The sequence below is a fragment of the Phyllobates terribilis genome, unplaced genomic scaffold (assembly GCF_046119375.1).
Source record: "Phyllobates terribilis strain yellow unplaced genomic scaffold, ASM4611937v1 Scaffold_4__5_contigs__length_816908805, whole genome shotgun sequence".
In the NCBI taxonomy this organism is placed as follows: Eukaryota; Metazoa; Chordata; class Amphibia; order Anura; family Dendrobatidae; genus Phyllobates; species Phyllobates terribilis.
Window position 1 is genome coordinate 315,647,953 of NW_027362764.1, and position 20,538 is coordinate 315,668,490.

At 42.8% G+C, this 20,538-nt stretch overlaps 1 protein-coding gene across 3 annotated transcripts in view; it reads left to right on the forward strand.

Annotated features, from left to right (window-relative positions):
* Nucleotides 1-245: 245 nt before the first annotated feature.
* The window catches only part of VWC2 (von Willebrand factor C domain containing 2), a 1,471,707-nt gene continuing 1,451,414 nt past the window's right edge, over nt 246-20,538 (forward strand). For 2 of the 3 annotated variants that reach the window (XM_073676624.1, XM_073676622.1), the window contains exon 1: nt 246-1,299. The gene's annotated coding sequence lies outside the window, so the exon portion shown is untranslated. The remainder of the gene's footprint in view (nt 1,300-20,538) is intronic. The other variant, XM_073676623.1, reaches the window with a different exon arrangement.

Below are 20,538 nucleotides of genomic sequence, written 5' to 3' on the forward strand. Positions count from 1 at the left end.
TGTAATACGTTACATAAATTTTATTTTTTTTGTACAATAAATACTATATAGAATATATAATAAAAAAAAATATTAGACATAATAAAAATAGCAAAACACAGGGAGATGGCTGTTTGAGGAAAGTGTAGAACTCCTAGTTGATATGAATGCCTTTGTGAATGAAGTGTGACGTGCAGCCAGTGACAAGGAGATAACATGGTGTGAATAGGGGAATAGGCAGGAAAGCCTGAATGCATGTGCAGCAGTGGTCAGGCTCAGAGGATGCTGCTTATTAGCAGCAGCAGCCGCCTCCCCTCCTGGCCTCTAAGCTTCCAGTCTGTGAAATCAGACAACTTGAGATTGGAAAAGGCTTTGATATTCCCATTAAGAGAAGCTATCCAGTGACTTATTGTATGCATAGGCAGAGAGAATCCCCAGGCAGCACCTCCTACTCTCCTCCTCCTGATTCTTCCCCAGCCAGGGCTCCACATTCAAGAGTTCAATAGAGACAGCTAGATCTTATGTGCTGCGCCCTGCATACATTCACTTCTGCTCATGCATTTCAATGACATGCAAAACACTTTCCTTGCCTGCATTTCTCAATTGTAATTCATTCTGTCAGATGTCTTAAAGGACTGTACTGAAGACACTCATATTCTTCCCAGTGCATGTTCCAGCAGATACAGGAGGTAGATTTATTCCACAAGGAAAAATACCATCAACATGATTTTTTCTTCTGCAGGATGAAGCGAGTTGGCTGCAGAGATCCTAACAGCTAGACTGGCAGTGCCAGCCACAACCTCCAGTCACTTACTGGACTTTACATCTGGGGTCATTGCTTCTTCCAGGCATCCAGAAAGCTAAACCTCTGAATTTATGGAATAACAAGCTCTTGTTTTACACCAGGAAAAGACATCCTAAATCATGGGTTACTGCAAGCGAAGCCAGGGATGCAGTGATCTAACCAGCTTTCCTGACTGACCTAGAGATAATGGTGATGCTGCCTGTCAGAAGACTCTGATGACCATTCTGCACAAAGACATAATGGCACTTGGGTTCTAGGAGTTACTTACACTTGTGGATAAGGTGGCATTTACAGCCGCAGCTTGAGAGGATATTACAGTCTTGTTATCTACTCAGTGATAAGGATCTCATCTTGTGATGATGAGGAAGGATGACCTCAGAAACTTTCCCTTTCTCCTAAGCTTTCACTAATAGAACCAGCTGACAAGAGAAGTTTAATTTCTGAATTCACATTGATCACACCCACCGCAAGACCCACGTGTATTAACAGAGCTGGGAGCTACATTATTAATACTGGTTAGTAATTAAAGAGGTTGTGGGGGATCCCAGAATTTATTTCTGTCATACTCCTCATTCCAGGGACATGGCGTCAGTGTGTGATGTAGGGTGACTGATACACTGTATCTTGTGGATACTGTTCTAGATACAACAGGTTGATCACATCTAAGCTAATGCGACATGCACTGGTACAGGCTGTAAGAGAATTGATAGGAGTATGCAGAGGAGAACAGCATGTCTCACTACATCCACCATACACAGATTTATTCTGAACATGTAGGAATTTTATTTCACAAAACTAGATACAATTACTCCCCTTCTCTGTTTTAGGATAACATTTGAAATATGCAGTAATATTTAACACAGAGCTTTATTCTTGGCAAATAGTAGACACCAATCTAGTCTAATCTGATCATGTGTTGTATTTATGTTTCCTTATGTATTATTTCTGGGAAATGTAGATTCCTCTCCATATAAATAATTTCAGAAAGATGTGTGACACTTGTTGACTGAACTGTGAAGCATCCATCAGAGATATGAGGCCAATATCTTTACCACCCACCATGTTACAGACACTACATTGTTTTGTATTGTTTTGTACTCTGACACTGGAAAGGGTAATTGATAGCCTTTTGCCATGTTGAGACAGAAAGGTAAAGGAACCCAAGCAGCTGCTAATCAAATAATCTCTTTCATGTGGATTACTGCTGCAGACAAATACAAAATTGCCTCAGTATAGAGTGTTTAAAATGCATGGAACAGATTATCACAATGTTTCAGCAAAAATCTACTCAGGTGATCTGTTCTGATTTACAGGTTATTTTGTGTGTTCAGAGAATTGTGTACCTGTATTATATTGTTTGATATCATATGTATTGATATTGTAATGACATCATTATAATCATAGATAGGATTAATATTTCACAAGATTGTGCCATCTGTCATAGGTAAGACATGACTTGTCCATGGTCCTGAAAAACACACAGCTACTATTTCAATTGTACAAAAATAGTAGTATATGTGTATATTTATTTGTCTGTTTTGCACAAAACAGAAGGCGTGATTCAAGATCAGAAGAGTGCAAATTGTAATCATTCTAAATTGACTCAAGTCTTATTTTCAGATAATGAACGCATAATATAAGCAAAACTGCCAAGGACCTTAGCAGTACTGAAGTACAGTGTGTGCTTGATGCAAAATATAAGTAAAAGGTAACAAAAAGTGTAGTGTAGTAACCAAAAATAGAAATGTCACAAAAATTATTCAAGCACATTTTGCTAGCCAAAAGTAGTGTCAGGAGAATGTATTCATTTATCAGTACAGATATTTTTGAAGTCAGTTTTCTTTTGTTTGCGTTTGCCTTACCTTTATTCATGTTACTGTAAAAGTCAGAAAGCCGGTAAAACCTAGGATTTACCGGTCAATCTGGACATTTACCGAGGCCGTCGGTAAAAGCTCAAAATGAAAAGTAAAATTGGACTTTTACCTGTGAAGTCTTGGTAAATGTTAACATTTACCGTCGAGCGTGGTAAAAGTCAGAAATATCAGGTGTGAAGATGGAACATCTGACTTTAACCAAGCGCTGTTGGTAAATGTGCACATTTACCACGGCTTCTTGCTAAATGTAGCTGAGAAGGGTTGTAAGCGCAGTTTTACCAACACATGCTGGTAGTTACTTTTACCAACACATGCTGGTAAATGTAAAGATTTACCAATTCGCCCAGGTAAAAGTCCAAAATCGTTCGTTTTTATGGAATACATCTGACTTTTACCAACGCTGTTGAGAAATGTTAAGATTTACCAAGACTTCACCGGTAAAAGTCCAATTTTACTTTTCATTTTGAGCTTTTACCGACGACCTCGGTAAATGTCCAGATTGACCGGTAAATCCTAGGTTTTACCGGCCTTATGACTTTTACAGTAACATTTACACCAAATTTAATATTGTATCATGTGATTTTTAATGTGGCACATCTTAAGCTATTATACACTTTTGTCTAAAAATTGTGCTCCACTTTTACACCAACTTCTTACTGGAATGAATTTGACACTTTTTTTTTGTAGCTTAAAATCACAATTCATAAACCTGTCAAAATCTCGAAAAATTTCATTTGCATGGCTAAACATGCACAGTTTTCAAAAGTAGCAATAGCAACGTAAAATATCTAAAAGTAAAACATTTTCGTTCAAAAAATGTTGTGACTTTTAATGACAGAAAACTGTTGAAAAACCCTTACAAATCCCACTTACCTGCTTATGTGTACTAATTCTCGATGTTATTTTTATTGTGACATAAAAACACTCTTTAGGGAACAGCTAGCAACAAAGCCAACCAAGTAAATATATTTTTACTCCTCTGTGCCCTTTCACCTTTAAATACTTTTAGATTACACAAGCATATTAATGTAATAACATTTTAACTGCTATATAAAACGGGTCAATACACATTGGTTCAACTAATGGGGATGGTAGACCTTAAAACAATGTAACCAGCTAAATCTATTGGCAACTAAAATAAACCCATGCCAGGAAATAAAATGTTAAGAATAGAGGAACGGAAGTGGAAAAAGAATGTAATAGGAAAAAAAAGAGGGAAGTACATAGGATAGGAAAGACTTTACCTCTTTGAGTGGTGATAATATAGCTGGTAATATATAAGTATTTCACAAGATTACCAAATCTACACAGATTTAACAGCACACTGAGGTAGGACTCCCCTCTTTTTTCCCCCCATCAAGTTCAAAGGTTTAATGCTTCTAACATACATACAAATGTAGTAGTCCTTGCCAGATGGCACACTATATTGTTAGCACTTATCTGTGAAATGCTGTCTGACAAACTATGGATTGCAAGAGCAATAGCAATACATGAATACAAAACCAGAAAAAAATCAGCACACAAATAAATCATCGAGTCACCATTAGTATAGGAATAAGAGGAATACAACTCTAGAACTATCACTGTCAGTGCATAAATATAGCATCGGAACAACATTAGTACATGAATACAGCACCATAAGCAACATAGGCAGTAACATAGAATACAATACTAGAATCACCACCAGTATTATTAATGCTTCACCATATCCACCACTAGTTCATTAATAAATCACTAGAACCACCATCACTCAGTACATGAATACATCATGAGAATCATTATCAATATAGGAATACAGGACCATAACTTTCATGAGTACATGAATCCATTACCAGAACCACCAACAGTAGGGGAATAGAGAAGCATCATCAGTACATGAATAATTACATCAGATCCATCATAAGTACAGAAATACATAACCAAATCTACTATCAGTACAGGAATACAGAGCCATTATCAATACATGAATAGATAACTTAAACCATCATCAGTACTTTAATTCATCACCAGAACTAAGAACTACCATCAATATAGCAATACAGAAGCAGAAACATCTTCGGTACATACATATAGCGTTATACCACTATAAGTATATGAATACAGTACCAGAACCACTATCAGTACAGGAATACAGCACAAGAGTCCTCATCAGTAAATGAATACAGTGCCAGAACAACATCAGTACATGCATACATAATTGAAACCACCACCAGTACATGAATACAGCACCAGAACCCCCATCAGTACATAAATACTGTTATGTTCTGCAACTTAGAACTAAGGAATAGGAGGGAAAAGCTGTCCCTGCACTGAGACTCAGCTTTACCCTACGCTGGGGTGGGTACCCTATTCCTTATGAATAGCCCCACCAAAACTCCTGCACTTATCTCAAACGAAGACCTGTAGGAAGGGGAAAGGGGTCCCTAAAAGATCTAAGGACTGGCAGCAAAAGAAGGAGACCTCCTAACAGAAAAGTTAGTAGCAGAAACGAAAATCAAAGGAAACAAAACTGGTGGAACAAGAAGTCCCAGGATAACAATAGTCCAAAGCAAGTAGAACTAAACAAGGCTACTTAGCCAGAGCACGAGCATTACAACACTGATGTCCAACGGTGAATGAGAGCCAGGTTCTGAGTAATAAAGAGTGCAGAGATCACGTGACCAAGAAACCCAGCACCAGAGGAAAAGACTAGAAGCTACCAAACCACAACAAAATGGCCGATAGCAAAACAAAATAGATTCTAACAGTGCCTCCCCTTTTACGAGTATCCTCCAGATCCTCTAGGCCGAGCCTTACCAGGAAATCTCCTGTGAAAAGCGTTAATTAGCCTTGAGGCCGAGACGTTCTCGGCCTTCACCCAGGAATTATCCTTGGGGCCGAAACCTCTCCAGGACACAAGATACTGTTATCTTCTTCTATCCCACCTGGAATCCAAAATGCGAGAAATCTCAAATTCACTGTCCTCATCAACAGGAGGTACAGTAGGCTTCGCCTGCTTATCAGGCGTGTCCGCCTTCTTAAGTAACGACACATGAAACACAGAATTAATCCTCCAGGACGAGGGAATGCCCAACCTCGCCGCTGCCGAGTTGACAATCTGAACCACTTTGAAAGGACCCACAAATTTAGGCCCCAGTTTTTTAGAAGGAATTTTCAAATGAAGATTCCAGAGGACAACCAAACCATATCCCCAACAGCAAACAAGGACTCCTTTCTTTTTTTGTCAAAATACCTTTTTGATCTCCTGTTAGCCTCTTCAAGGTTCAGACGTACACTGGTTCAAACCCTCTCCAAATCACCAGAAAAATTGTCCTCCTCCGATACAGCAGCCACAACTTTGGAAAAAGGACCAAATGATGGATACCTGCCAGTACAACAAAAAAAGGAGAACAACCAGCTGAGGAAGAAGTATGATTATTAAGGGCAAACTTTGCAAGTGGTAGAAATTCTGACCACATTTCCTGATTGTCTGCCACAAAACATCTCAAAAACTGCTCGACATCCTGGTTCTTCCTTTCAGTCTGTCCATTGGACTCTGGATGATACCCCAACGAAAATGACAAATGAATTTTCAATCTGTCACAAAAAGCACGCCAAAAGCGAGCCACAAACTGTGGTCCTCTATCGTAAACAATGCCCGTGGGAACACCATGGAGCCTAACAATCTCCTTCACAAAAGCTTTAGCAAGAGTCTTGGCGCAAGGTAACTTGTTGAACGGAACCAGATGAAACATTTTACTTAACCGGTCCACAACAACCCAGATGACAGAAAAACCCTCCGATAAACGCAGATCGGTGATAAAATCCATGGCAAGGTGTGTCCATGGCGAACTAGGAACTTCTAAGGGGCATAGCAACCCCGCAGGCCTTCAACCTAGCGCACACAGAACACTGACGCACCCACTTGATGACTTCCATTTGCCTCCCTGGCCACCAGAAACTCCAACCGATCGACTTCCTAGTTTCCAAAATCCCTGGGTGACCCGCCAACCGAGACTCATGACATTCAACAAACAACGCTCTCCTCAAGGCTCTAGGCACAAACAATTTACCACACGGAGTGTTAGTTGGTGCCGCACTCTGAGCTCCTAGGATGCTATTCTCCAACTCAGAATCCAATGTGACCACCACCACCCCTCTCTGCAAAATACACTCCTCCCTCTCATCATTCACCGCTGGAGAGAAACTACGAGACAAAGCGTCAGCCTTAACATTCCTTGTCCCCTGGGACAAAGGTTACGGAAAAATTGAAAAAACAGTGCCCACCTAGCCTGACGGGCATTCAAACGTTTAGCTGCGTCCAGATAGATCAACTTCTTATGATCAGTGAAAACCTGTATAGAATGTCGAGCCCGCTCCAAAAAATGTCGCCAATGCTCGAACACGAGTTTAATAGCCAACAACTCACGATTCCCAACATCATAGTTGAGCTCTGTCTCGGAAATTTTTTTTGAAAAGAAAGCACAGGGATGCACCCCATCCTCACCCTCCTGGGCCAGAACTGCCCCTACGCCTATAGATGAGGCATCCACCTCAACCAAAAATGGCTTGGTCTCATCTGTCTGGATAAGAACAGGAGCAGAGCTGAACCTCTCCTTGAGATACTCAAAAGCTTCAATAGCCTCAGTGGACCATTGGACTGTATTAGCACCCTTCTTGGTGAGATCAGTAATGGGTTTAGCGGTGACAGAGAAATTCTTTATGAATTTCCTGTAATAATTGGCAAACCCCAAAAACCTCTGAATGGACTTCAAACCCTCAGGCCTCAGCCACTCCAGCACTGCCTGAACTTTCACCGGGTCCATCTCAAAACCATCACAAGAAACAAAGTAACCCAAAAAACTAATTTTCTGGACTGCAAACTGACACTTCTCCAATTTAGCAAAGAGTGTGTTATCTCTCAGAATCTGAAGAACTTCGCAGACTCTCTGCCAATGAGACTCAAGATTAGATGAATAAATCAAAATGTCATCCAGATAAACAATAACACTCCTACCGATCAAGGGTCTCAGAATGTCATTGATGAAATTTTGAAAAAATGCAGGAGTGTTAGTAAGTCTAAAAGGCATCACCAAACACTCAAAATGTCCTTCCAGGGTGTTAAAAGCTGTCTTCCATTCATCTCTGTCCTTCACCCGCAGCAAATTATATGCCCCACGAAGGTCAATCTTAGAAAACCATTTAGCTCTGATCAATTGGTTAAACAAATCCGGAATAAGTGGTAACGGGTAAGGATTGCGCACAATGATCTTATTAATCTCCCGAAAATCTAGACATGGCCTAAGACCCCCATCCTTCTTTTTGACAAAAAAGAACCCAACTGCCACTGGAGACTTAGAGGGTCTTATGTGACCTGCAGCTAAACAAGTCTGAAGGTACTCCTTCAAAGCCTCCCTCTCGGAAATTGTCAGATTAAACAATCAACTCTCAGGGAGTTTAGCATCAGGGACGAAGTCAATAGCACAATCGTAATCTCTATGAGGTGGTAAAGCTTTAGACTCCACCTCCGAAAAAACCCTCCAAAAATCCTGAATGGGTTCAGGTAACTCCCCCTTCACAACAGCCGCAATGTGAACATTACAACACTTACCATAACACCCCTGACCCCAGGATCTTATGGAACCAGATGACCAGTCCAGCAAAGGATTATGCTGTTATGTTCTGCTACCAGAGCTAAGGAAAGAGAGGAGATCTGTCCCTACTATGAGACTCAGCTGAATCCCTACGATGTAACAGGGAACCTGATCCTGCGATCAGACCTGCTAAAGTCCTAATCTAGTCTGTACGAAGACCTATAGATGTGGGGAGGGAATCCCTACAAGTACTAAGGACTGGGAGGAATATGGGACACCTCCTAACAGAAATAGTAGCAGACAGACGAACAAACAAAATAGATAGAACATAGAGGTCCGTAGACCAAGCAAACTAACAGAGTTAGATACAGAGCACAGGCTAGCTAGAAAGTAGATATACAATGAAGTCCAGCAAAGCCAGAAGGGCGGAGCAGGACTAAATAGGCCAACAAGGTCATGTGACCAGCAAAGGAAAAAAAACCTAACAGCAAGGTTCTAACAGTACCCCCCCTTCTAAGAGGATCCTCCGGATCCCCTAGGACCAGGCTTATCAGGAAATCTCCTGTGAAACGCTCTGATAAGTCTGGACGCGGAAACATCATCTGACCTCACCCAAGAGTTATCCTCGGGTCCGAAACCTTTCCAGGCCACAAGATACTGCAAACTACCTCTATACCGTCTAGAGTCAAGGATGCGAGAAATTTCATATTCCCCGTCCTCCACCACCGGAGGAACAGAGGCAGAGGCGTCACCATCCGACACAACAGCTTTTTTTAACAGAGAGACATGAAAGACCGGATTAATTCTCCAGGAGGTAGGAACCTCCAACCTAACAGCAGATTGGTTGACAACCTGAAGCACCTTAAAGGGCCCTACAAACTTGGGACCCAATTTCTTAGAAGGAATCCTCAACCGCAGATTCCTAGAGGACAACCAAACCATGTCACCAACAGCGAACAAAACCTCCTGTCGTTTCCTATCAAAGTAGTCTTTAGATTTTCTGTTGGCCTCCTGAAGATTACCACGCACATCCGTCCAAACTCTTTCCAAATCACCGGAAAAATTCTCCTCCTCAGGCACGGCAGATCCCAACTTGGAGAACGACCCAAACGACGGATGTCTCCCAGAACAACAAAAAAAAGGTGAACAACCAGCAGAAGAAGATGTATGATTGTTCAGAGCAAATTCGGCAAGTGGCAGAAACTCAGACCACCCCTCTTGATTGTCTGCCACAAAACAACGCAAGAACTGCTCAACATCCTGGTTTTTTTTTTCTGTCTGGCCATTAGATTCAGGATGATATCCGGACGAAAATGACAAATGAATTCCCAACCTGTCACAAAAGGCACGCCAAAAACGAGCCACGAACTGAGGACCCCTATCAGAAACAATGTCAGTAGGAACGCCATGAAGTCTGACAATTTCCTTGACAAAGGCCTTAGCGAGAGTTTTAGCGCAGGGCAGTTTGACGAAGGGAACCAAGTGACACATCTTGCTAAAGCGGTCCACGACCACCCAGATGACAGTAAAACCCTCAGAGGGGGGAAGGTCAGTTATAAAGTCCATAGCCAAATGTGTCAAAGGAGCACTGGGGACCTCCAAAGGACAAAGCAACCCCGCAGCAGGAGTATGTGAGGACTTAGATCTAGCACATATAGTACATTGGCGCACCCACTTAATGACTTCCTTCTGCCATTCAGGCCACCAAAAACTGCGACCCACCAGTCTCTTGGTCTCAGAGATTCCGGGATGACCTGCCAACCGAGATTCGTGACACTCAACAAACAAATCTCTCCTAAAGGTCTCAGGCACAAACAACCTCCCATGAGGAGTGTTAGATGGGGCATTCTCCTGAGCTTTAAGAATCTCATCTTCCAAAACGGAGTCTAAAGCAGCTATCACAACACCTTCTTGTAAAATGTTTTCCTCTTTCTCAGCACCGACTATGGGAGAAAAACTGCGAGACAAGGCATCCGCCTTAACATTCTTAGTACCAGGGATGTAAGTAACGGAGAAATTAAACCGCGAAAAAAACAGTGCCCACCTAGCCTGACGGGCATTCAGGCGCTTGGCAGCATCAAGATATATCAGATTTTTATGATCCGTAAGAACCTGAACGGGAAATTCCGCACCTTCCAAGAAGTGGCGCCAGTGTTCAAATGCGAGTTTAATAGCCAATAATTCCCGATTACCAATATCGTAATTCAATTCAGTCTCCGAAAATTTTTTTGAAAAAAAGGCACAGGGATGTAATCCATCCCCGTTATCCTGAGACAATACTGCGCCAACCCCCACAGAGGAAGCATCAACCTCAACCAAAAACGGCCTAGTAACATCAGGCTGCATAAGGATGGGAGCAGAGGTGAACCTCTCCTTGAGATACACAAAAGCTTCAATGGCCTCAGAAGACCACTGAACCGCATCAGCACCTTTCCTGGTGAGATCAGTCAGAGGTTTGACAATACTAGAAAAATTTTTTATGAACTTTCTATAGTAATTGGCGAAACCCAAAAACCTCTGTATCGATTTCAAACCAATAGGCCTAGGCCATTCCTGCACAGCCTGAACCTTAACCGGATCCATCTCAAAACCTTTGCTGGAGATAATGTAGCCCAAAAAACTAATTCTCTGTACAGCGAACTCACATTTCTCCAGCTTAGCAAAAAGCGAATTGTCCATTAATAACTGTAATACCTCACGCACGCTCCGCCAATGAGACTCCAGATCTGGCGAATAAATCAAAATGTCATCCAAATACACAACCACATTTTTACCGATCAAAGGTCTAAGGATGTCATTAATCAGATTCTGAAAAAATGCAGGAGCATTAGTGAGACCAAAAGGCATAACCAGATTCTCAAAATGACCCACAGGAGTGTTAAAAGCAGTCTTCCATTCATCACCCTCCTTCATGCGCAACAGATTGTATGCCCCCTTAAGGTCAATTTTAGAGAACCACTTGGCCCCCAATAACTGGTTAAACAGATCAGGAATCAATGGCAGTGGGTAAGGATTGCGTACCGTAATTTTGTTAATCTCACGAAAATCCAGACAAGGACGTAAACCGCCGTCCTTTTTTTTTACAAAAAAAAATCCAACCGCCACAGGAGACTTAGAGGGCCTAATGTGACCGGCGGCCAAGCTTGTCTGTATGTATTCCTCCAAAGCCTTCCTCTCAGGAATAGTAAGGTTAAATAAACGACTCTTAGGAAGAGTCGCTCCAGGGACAAATTCAATAGAACAATCATAGTCTCTATGGGGAGGCAAAACCTGCGATTCCTTCTCAGAAAAAACTCTCCAAAAATCCTGAATAGGAACAGGCAATTCTCCCCTATCCAAAGCTGCAATACGCCCGTTACAACACTTGTCATAACATTTATGGCTCCAGGATTTAATTTCACTGGTAGACCAATCCAGTACAGGATTGTGAAATTTTAACCAGGGCAAACCCAATATTACTGGAGAAGGCAAGTTATTCAACACTACCAAATCCAATTTCTCATGGTGAACACCATTAATAGTGAGAGGAAATTCACTGACCTTGAGAGTAATATTCTTCAAAGGGGAGCCATCCACAGAAACCACAGCAATGGGGGATGACAAAGGTTCAGGTTTTAAATTGAGTTTTTCCACGAATCCCCCATCAATTACATTCAGTGTAGACCCGCAATCAACAAACACCCGAAATTCCATTAATTTTTCCTGAGCAATCGTGGAAGCAGCTAAAAATATACCCTTGGAATTTAAACAGGCAATACGGGCGTGACTGACCATTTTTTTTTCTTTCTTCATACGAAGCTCACAGCCTTTAATCAAATGACCAGATTTTCCGCAGTAGAAACACAAGCCTTGCGAAAAACGACGGTCTTTTTCTTGAGAGCGAGGTGCCACCGATCCAATCTCCATCGGTTCACCACTGTTAGTACACACATTATCATAACCAGAAACTGACATAGCAGAGGATTTGCTCTCATTAACCCTAGCACGCAGTCTTCTATCCACCCGTATAGCTAATTGCATAGCCTGTTGCAAATCTTCAGGTGTAGGATAAGCAATTAGCAGGTCTTTAACCCTTTCACTGAGCCCAGCAAGAAATAGACTTTTCAGAGCAGAATCGTTCCACCCTGTTTGAGTGGACCAACGATGAAAATGTGTACAATATTTTTCCACATTACCCGATCCTTGTTTTAGACGTCTCAACTCAGTCTCAGCTGATGCGACACGGTCAGGATCATCATATAATAGTCCCAAAGCAGAAAAAAAACTATCCACTGATCTGAAGCATGAATCACTAGGTTGCAAAGAAAAGGCCCACTCCTGAGGCTCTTTGCGCAAAAGTGACATTATGAACCCTACGCGCTGGGATTCATCCCCAGAGGACTTAGGTCTCAAACGAAAATACAATAAGCAAGCATTTTTAAATGAAAAAAATTCTCGGTGTTCACCAAAAAACAAATCCGGCAAACATACCTTAGGCTCCAAGAAATGTGCTCCAGGACAGTTACTCACGTGCTGACGGAGCTCGGCCACCTCCAGAGAGAGTCCCTGCAGGCGATGAGCCAAATCCTGAACCGACACCATGATGGAACAGAAAAATCTTTCCTTAGAGAATTTGCTGGCTGGACTTACTGTTATGTTCTGCTACCAGAGCTAAGGAAAGAGAGGAGATCTGTCCCTACTATGAGACTCAGCTGAATCCCTACGATGTAACAGGGAACCTGATCCTGCGATCAGACCTGCTAAAGTCCTAATCTAGTCTGTACGAAGACCTATAGATGTGGGGAGGGAATCCCTACAAGTACTAAGGACTGGGAGGAATATGGGACACCTCCTAACAGAAATAGTAGCAGACAGACGAACAAACAAAATAGATAGAACATAGAGGTCCGTAGACCAAGCAAACTAACAGAGTTAGATACAGAGCACAGGCTAGCTAGAAAGTAGATATACAATGAAGTCCAGCAAAGCCAGAAGGGCGGAGCAGGACTAAATAGGCCAACAAGGTCATGTGACCAGCAAAGGAAAAAAAACCTAACAGCAAGGTTCTAACATATGCACTTTTAACCAGGGCAACCCCAGGACGACCAGGGAAGGCAACTTAGCAAGTACAAATAAGTCAATCTGCTCCTGATGTTCCCTATTCATAGTAAGCGGAAACCCAGTGACATTTTGAAGAATGCTCTCATGCTCCAGGGGAGTATTAACAATGGCCACCACAGGAAAAGGAGACGACAAAGGTTCAAAATCAAACTTATACTTTTCAAGAAATTGTTGATCAATCAAATTAAGTGCAGAACCACAATCCACCATAACCTGAAACTCAATCAAACGACCCTGACAGGTGGTATTTACCAGGAAAAAACACCTCAGCAGAAAGTAAAAACACAATGCGAACGGGAGTGTTATTTCTACTGACCATTTTTTTTTCTTTCCTTAAGCGAACCTCACATTGCATTAAAAAATGATCAGCCTTACCGCAATAAAAGCAAAGTCCCTCAGAGAACCTCCTGTCCCTCTTCTTGGAGTGGGATGACATTGCCCCGAACTGCATAGGTTCCCCAGTGTTGGCAGGAATATCGTGAGAAACAGAATCCAGTAATACCTGAAACTTCTCCTCATTCTGTCTAGCCCTCAACCTTCTATCCACATGGATAGCTAACTGCATGGCAACTTGCAAAGTATCAGGTGCAGGAAATGCAATGAGCAAATCTTTAACACTTTCAAGCCTGCCAGAAACTGAAACTTGAGTGCAGGGTTGTTCCACCTGACCTCTGCAGACTATCATCTGAACAGGCTGTATTAATTCTCAGCATCAAGAGAACCCTGTTTGAGACGTCTGAGCTCTGCCTCAGATGATGTAACCCGATCAGGATCATCATATAGCAAACCCATGGCATCAAAAAATGCCTCCACAGACCTCAAACAAAGATCATCAGGAGACAAGGAAAACACCCAGATTTGAGGTTCCTTACGCAATAGAGACATAATAATTCCTACACGCTGTAGTTCACTCCCAGAAGATCTAGGTGTGAGCCGAAAATACAACAAACAAGCATTTTTAAATGAAAAACAACCTGTCGTTTCCTACCTTATGTTCTTCATAGCGTTCTGCAGGCTATTTATTCACGTACTGCTGAAGATTGGCAACCTCCAGAGTCAACCCTTGCAAGCGTTGAGCAAGCTCCTGGACGGTAACCATACTGAAGAAAATCCAGGAAGAGGAGAGGAGAAGAAGAAAAAGAAAAAAAAAACTTTTTTTCTTTTTAAACGCGGCTGGACATACTGTTATGTTCGGCAACTTAGAACTAAGGAATAGGAGGGAAAAGCTGTCCCTGCACTGAGACTCAGCTTTACCCTACGCTGGGGTGGGTGCCCTATTCCTTATGAATAGCCCCACAGAAACTCCTGCACTGAACTCAAACGAAGACCTGTAGGAAGGGGAAAGGGGTCCCTAAAAGATCTAAGGACTGGGAGCAAAAGCAGGAGACCTCCTAACAGAAAAGTTAGTAGCAGAAATGAAAATCAAAGGAAACAAAACTGGCGGAACAAGAAGTCTCAGGATAACAATAGTCCAAAGCAACGAAAACACAAAACCTTGAAAGGGACACATCAAATTCAGAGTATGATCATAAAATCACAAAATTTATTAGGTCAAAATGTTAAAAACAGAATAAAAAAATAAGGGAAAAGGGAGTAAAAAAATTACCGATGTGAGGTGTGGCGTCCAGGGGGTCAGTATTTCTCATCAATTCCATTGTAATTTGGGCTCATGTTCTTCTACAACTGTTAAATATTCACTTGCTATATATTATGCTATATACTAATCTATTGAACACCTAGCTGGGGGCATTATTAGTTTACATGTAGCACTGTGCACTTTATTTATTTATCTTTTCATGCCTTCGCTCCAATCTAAGCTATGTGCCTACGTTGCAGAAATGAAGCAGAAAATTTCTGCTTCATTTCTGCAAGTCCTCTCCCGGAAAAACGCATGCGGAATTCCGCACGCGTTTATCGCGCGTTTTTCGTGCGTTTATCGCTCGTTTTCCACATGCGGAATTGCCTTGCGTTTTTTAATGCATTGCACAAAGGCAATTCCGCTTGCGGAAACGCAAAATTAATTGACATGCTGCGGATTTTTGAACGCAGCATAAACGCTGCGGAAAAATCCGCAGCATGTGCATAGAACTTGCGGAATCCCATTGGGGACCATGGGGTGCGGATTACCAAGCGTTTTACAAGTGTTTCCGCTGCGGAAATTCCGCATAAAAAACGCTTGTAATCCGCAACGTGGGCACGCAGCCTTAGATTGTGGTTTTGTTGTTTACACCTACATACTTCAGTGAACCTTTTTCCCACTGTGGTTACAGTTGTTATATGAATATGTGAGTCACTTTTTCATCCAGCTTTGATTTTTACTGATGTATTTCCCATTGTATGCCCCCTCCTTAGATTACATTTTTTACCCCCTTTTCCCTTATTTCTTTATTCTGTTTTAACCTTATGACCTAATAAATTTTGTGATTTTATGATCATACTCTGAATTTGATGTGTCCCTTTCTAGGTTTTGTATTCTGAATGACACACAATTACCATTGCTTTGCTATATCAGCTAACTTTTGTGGTGATTATAGTCCAAAGCAAGTAGAACTAAACAAGGATACTTAGCCAGAGCACGAGCGTTACAACACTGATGTCCAGCGGGGAATGGGAGCCAGGTGCTGAGTAATAAAGGGTGCAGAGATCACGTGACCAAGAAGCCCAGCACCAGAGGAAAAGACTAGAAGCCAGCAAACCACAACAAGATGGCCGATAGTAAAACAAAATAGATTCTAACAAATACAACACCAGAATTATCATCAGTAGATGATTACATCACAAGAACATCATCAGTAAATGAATGCATCACCAGCACCACCACCGGTGCCTGCCTACATCACCAGAACCATCATTATCACGGCATTAATACAGCACTACGTCAACTATCAGTATATGAATACATCACAAGAACCATCATCAATATAGAATAGAAAACCAGAATTATTATCAACACGCAAATACATTTTCAGAACCACCATCATTACATGAATAGATGACAAGAATTACTATCAGTACAGAATACAGAATCAAAACATTTTTGGTACATGAATACACCAGACCTACCATCAGTACATCAATTCAGTACCTGAACCATCATCAGTAAGTGAACTCAGTGTCGGGATAGTACATGTATATAGCAACAAACTTAGCACAGTGATTAATTATACATTCAAGTTAGCTCCTACTAACCTACAATTCAACATTATTAATTAGACATTGTCATTGTCACAAATAAACAATTACATCCAGGTACCTTCTAGATAATATCTTATCATATTGTGCTGTTGTCATCTCTTTCTTCTCTATCTGGACCAGTCACCATGATGAATTATCACATCCACAGCTGACATGCAGACTTTTTTATGCAGCATACCACAACACGGTGCCCTTAATGACAAAATAATTATTGTAGTATGCTCTTAATGAAAAATATCTGCACATTCTGTGTCCATGAATAAATAGTTTCTCCTCTCTATACTACCTATACAAAATATGACCTACACACTATCACTCTTATAGTAATTTGGCTCTATACTGTCCTCTCATATAAAATAATGACTCCACACCAGACCCATTGTTTGCTGTAACTGTCACACTGTCCTCTCTTATGAACTATAACCATCATATTGTCGCCCTTATAAACTAAAACTGCCACACTATCTGCTCTGATAAATTATAACCACTACACTAACCTGCTTTATGAAATATAACTGCTACCCTGTCCAAGTTTCTGAACTATAACCATCACACTATCCACTGTTATGAACTATAGCCACAACACTGTCATTCCTTATATGAAAACATTACTGTATTGCATTGCAGATAAGGACATGAAAGTATCTGAAAAAGCATGTGAAAAAACGAGTGAGTGAGCTTGCGAGAATTTTATCTAAAGTGTGTTTCTTCTTAAGTGTGTGATTTGAGAATCAGTTACTTTCATTCAGGGACTTTAGAAGGGAGTGACAGTTAATTCACTGTTTGTATTTTTCTATATATTCATGTTTTTCAGCAATCCCGACTGGTAAAATGAGCAGTGCCATCCAGTGTACATTTTGTTTCATGTTTGAATTCCTTTAACAGCCATTTGAAGGTGTATAGTGCTGTGCACTGTGTCAACGTTAAGTGTTTGAAAGCCCATTACTAAAATAGAATCTTAGAGCGGTACGATCCACTATCAATATTTACAGGAGTTTGCTGCTTGCTGAGCAGTTGCTTGCTGGAGATGTGGGAGACAATGGTAGCATGGAGCTATATGACCATGAGGCAACTAGCTGGGTAACAGTTGGAAGGTAGAGTATAGGCATGAGCGCACATATCAATGTTCGGCTCGGAAAAGTTCGCCGAACAAACTGATATTTGCCGAATTTATTCGCCGAATGTTCGTCGAACATTTCTGAATCCAATAGGAGTCAATGGGGGGACCAAAAAATGCATATACAACACCTAGAAACGGGACCAAAAGCTGCCAAAACACATCAAATATCAAATTAGGTATACACACCAGGGAAGTGCCATCAATTGACCCAGAGTACTAGTACTATAATTATTATTACTATGACAGCGACATTTATTCAGTTGCGCTTTACAGTCAAAAGGGGTCACCGACTGGTACAACAGGAGAGAGGACCCTGCCTGCGAGTGCCCACTGTCACAGACGTGGTTTGTGGAACCACTGTGCCACGGACCCCGGAGAGCCTGGAGGGGTGTGACTAAGCGAGCACCGGACTGTTCACTAGACTTGGCTCCCGATAAACACCAGGTGCCACTCCAAGACAGACCAACGGATGCACAGCAGCTGGACCCAGTAGGACAGACTAGATGGTGCAGCAGGCAGAGTCTGTATCAGAGTGCAGCAGGCAGAGTCTGTATCAGAGTGCAGCAGGCAGAGTCTGTATCAGAGTGCAGCAGGCAGAGTCTGTATCAGAGTGCAGCAGGCAGAGTCTGTATCACAGTGTAGCAGGTAGAGTCTGTATGAGGAGTGCATAAGGAAGAGTCTGTATCAGGAGTGCAGCAGGCAGAGTCTGTATCAGAGTGCAGCAGGCAGAGTCTGTATCAGAGTGCAGCAGGCAGAGTCTGTATCAGAGTGCAGCAGGCAGAGTCTGTATCAGGAGTGCAGCAGGCAGAGTCTGTGTCAGGAGTGAAGCAGGCAGAGTCTGTTTCAGGAGTGAAGCAGGCAGAGTCTGTTTCAGGAGTGCAGCAGGCTGAGTGTATCAGAGTGCAGCAGGCAGAGTTTGTATCAGAGTGCAGCAGGCATAGGCTGTATCAGGTGTGCAGCAGGCATAGGCTGTATCAGGTGTGCAGCAGGCAGAGTCTATATCAGGAGTGCAGCATGCAGAGTCTGTATCAGAGTGCAGCAGGCAGGGTCTGTATCAGAGTTCAGCAGGCAGAGTCTATGTCAGAGTGCATCAGGCAGGATCTGTATCAGAGTGCAGCAGGCAGAGTCTGTGCCAGAGTGCAGCAGGCTGAGTCTGTATCAGGAGTGCAGCAGGCAGAGTGTATCAGAGTGCAGCAGGCAGAGTCTGTATCAGGAGTGCAGCAGGCAGAGTCTGTATGAGAGTGCAGCAGGCGGAGTCTGTATCACGAGTGCAGCAGGCAGAGTCTGTATCAAGAGTGCAGCAGGCAGAGTCTGTATCAGAGTGCAGCAGGCAGAGTCTGTATCAGGAGTGCAGCAGGCAGAGTTTGTATCAGAGTGCAGGAGGCAGAATTTGTATCAGAGTGCAGCAGGCAGAGTCTGTATCAGAGTGCAGGAAGCTGAGTCTGTATCAGGAGTGCAGCAGGCAGAGTCCATGTCAGGAGTGCAGCAGGCAGAGTCTGAATCAGGAGTGCAGGAAGGACTGGTACGCAACCTTACACTACTTAGACTGCAGAACAGGAAGGTTCCACTACAGCCAACCCAATAGATGGAGTCTGTATCAGAGTGCAGCAGGCAAAGTCTGTATCAGGAGTGCAGCAGGCAGAGTCTGTATCAGAGTGCAGTAGGCAGAGTCTGTATCAGAGTGCAGTAGGCAGAGTCTGTATCAGAGTGCAGCAGGCAGAGTCTGTATCAAAGTGCAGCAGGCAGAGTCTGTATCAGAGTGCAGCAGGCAGAGTCTGTATCGTAGTGCAGCAGGCAGAGTCTGTATCACAGTGCAGCAGGCAAAGTCTGTATCAGGATTGCTGCAGGCAGAGTCTGTATCAGAGTGCAGCAGGCAGAGTCTGTATCAGGAGTGCAGCAGGCAGAGTCTGTGTCAGGAGTGAAGAAGCTGGCAGAGTCTGTTTCACGAGTGCAGCAGGCAGAGTGTATCAGAGTGCAGCAGGCAGAGTCTATATCAGAGTGCAGCAGGCAGAGTCTGTATAATAGTGCAACAGGCAGAGTCTGTATCCGGAGTGCATCAGGCAGAGTCTGTATCAGAGTGCAGCAAGCAGAGTCTGTATTAGAGTTCAGCAGACAGAGTCTGTATCAGGAGTGCAGCAAGCAGAGTCTATATCAGGAGTGCAGCAGGCAGACTCTGTATCAGGAGTGCAGCAGGCAGAGTCTGTATCAGGAATGCAGCAGGCAGACTCTGTATTAGAGTGCAGCAGCCAGAGTCTGTATCAGGAGTGCAGCAGGCAGAGTCTGTATCAGAGTGCAGCAGGCAGAGTCTGTATTAGAGTGCAGCAGGCAAAGTCTGTATCAGGATTGCAGCAGGCAGAGTCTGTATCAGGAGTGCAGCAGACAGAGTCTGTGTCAGGAGTGAAGCTGGCAGAGTCTGTTTCAGGAGTGCAGCAGGCAGAGTGTATCAGAGTGCAGCAGGCAGAGTCTATATCAGAGAGCAGCCAGCAGAGTCTATATCAGAATGCAGCAGGCAGAGTCTGTATAATAGTGCAACAGGCAGAGTCTGTATCCGAGTGCATCAGGCAGAGTCTGTATCAGGAGCGCAGCAGGCAGAGTCGGTATCAGAGTGCAGCAAGCAGAGTCTGTATTAGAGTTCAGCAGACAGAGTCTGTATCAGGAGTGCAGCAAGCAGAGTCTATATCAGGAGTGCAGCAGGCAGACTCCGTATCAGGAGTGCAGCAGGCAGAGTCTGTATCAGGAATGCAGCAGGCAGACTCTGTATTAGAGTGCAGCAGCCAGAGTCTGTATCAGGAGTGCAGCAGGTAGAGTCTGTATCAGAGTGCAGCAGGCAGAGTCTGTATTAGAGTGCAGCAGGTAGAGTCTCTAACCGGAGTGCAGCAGGCAGAGTCTGTA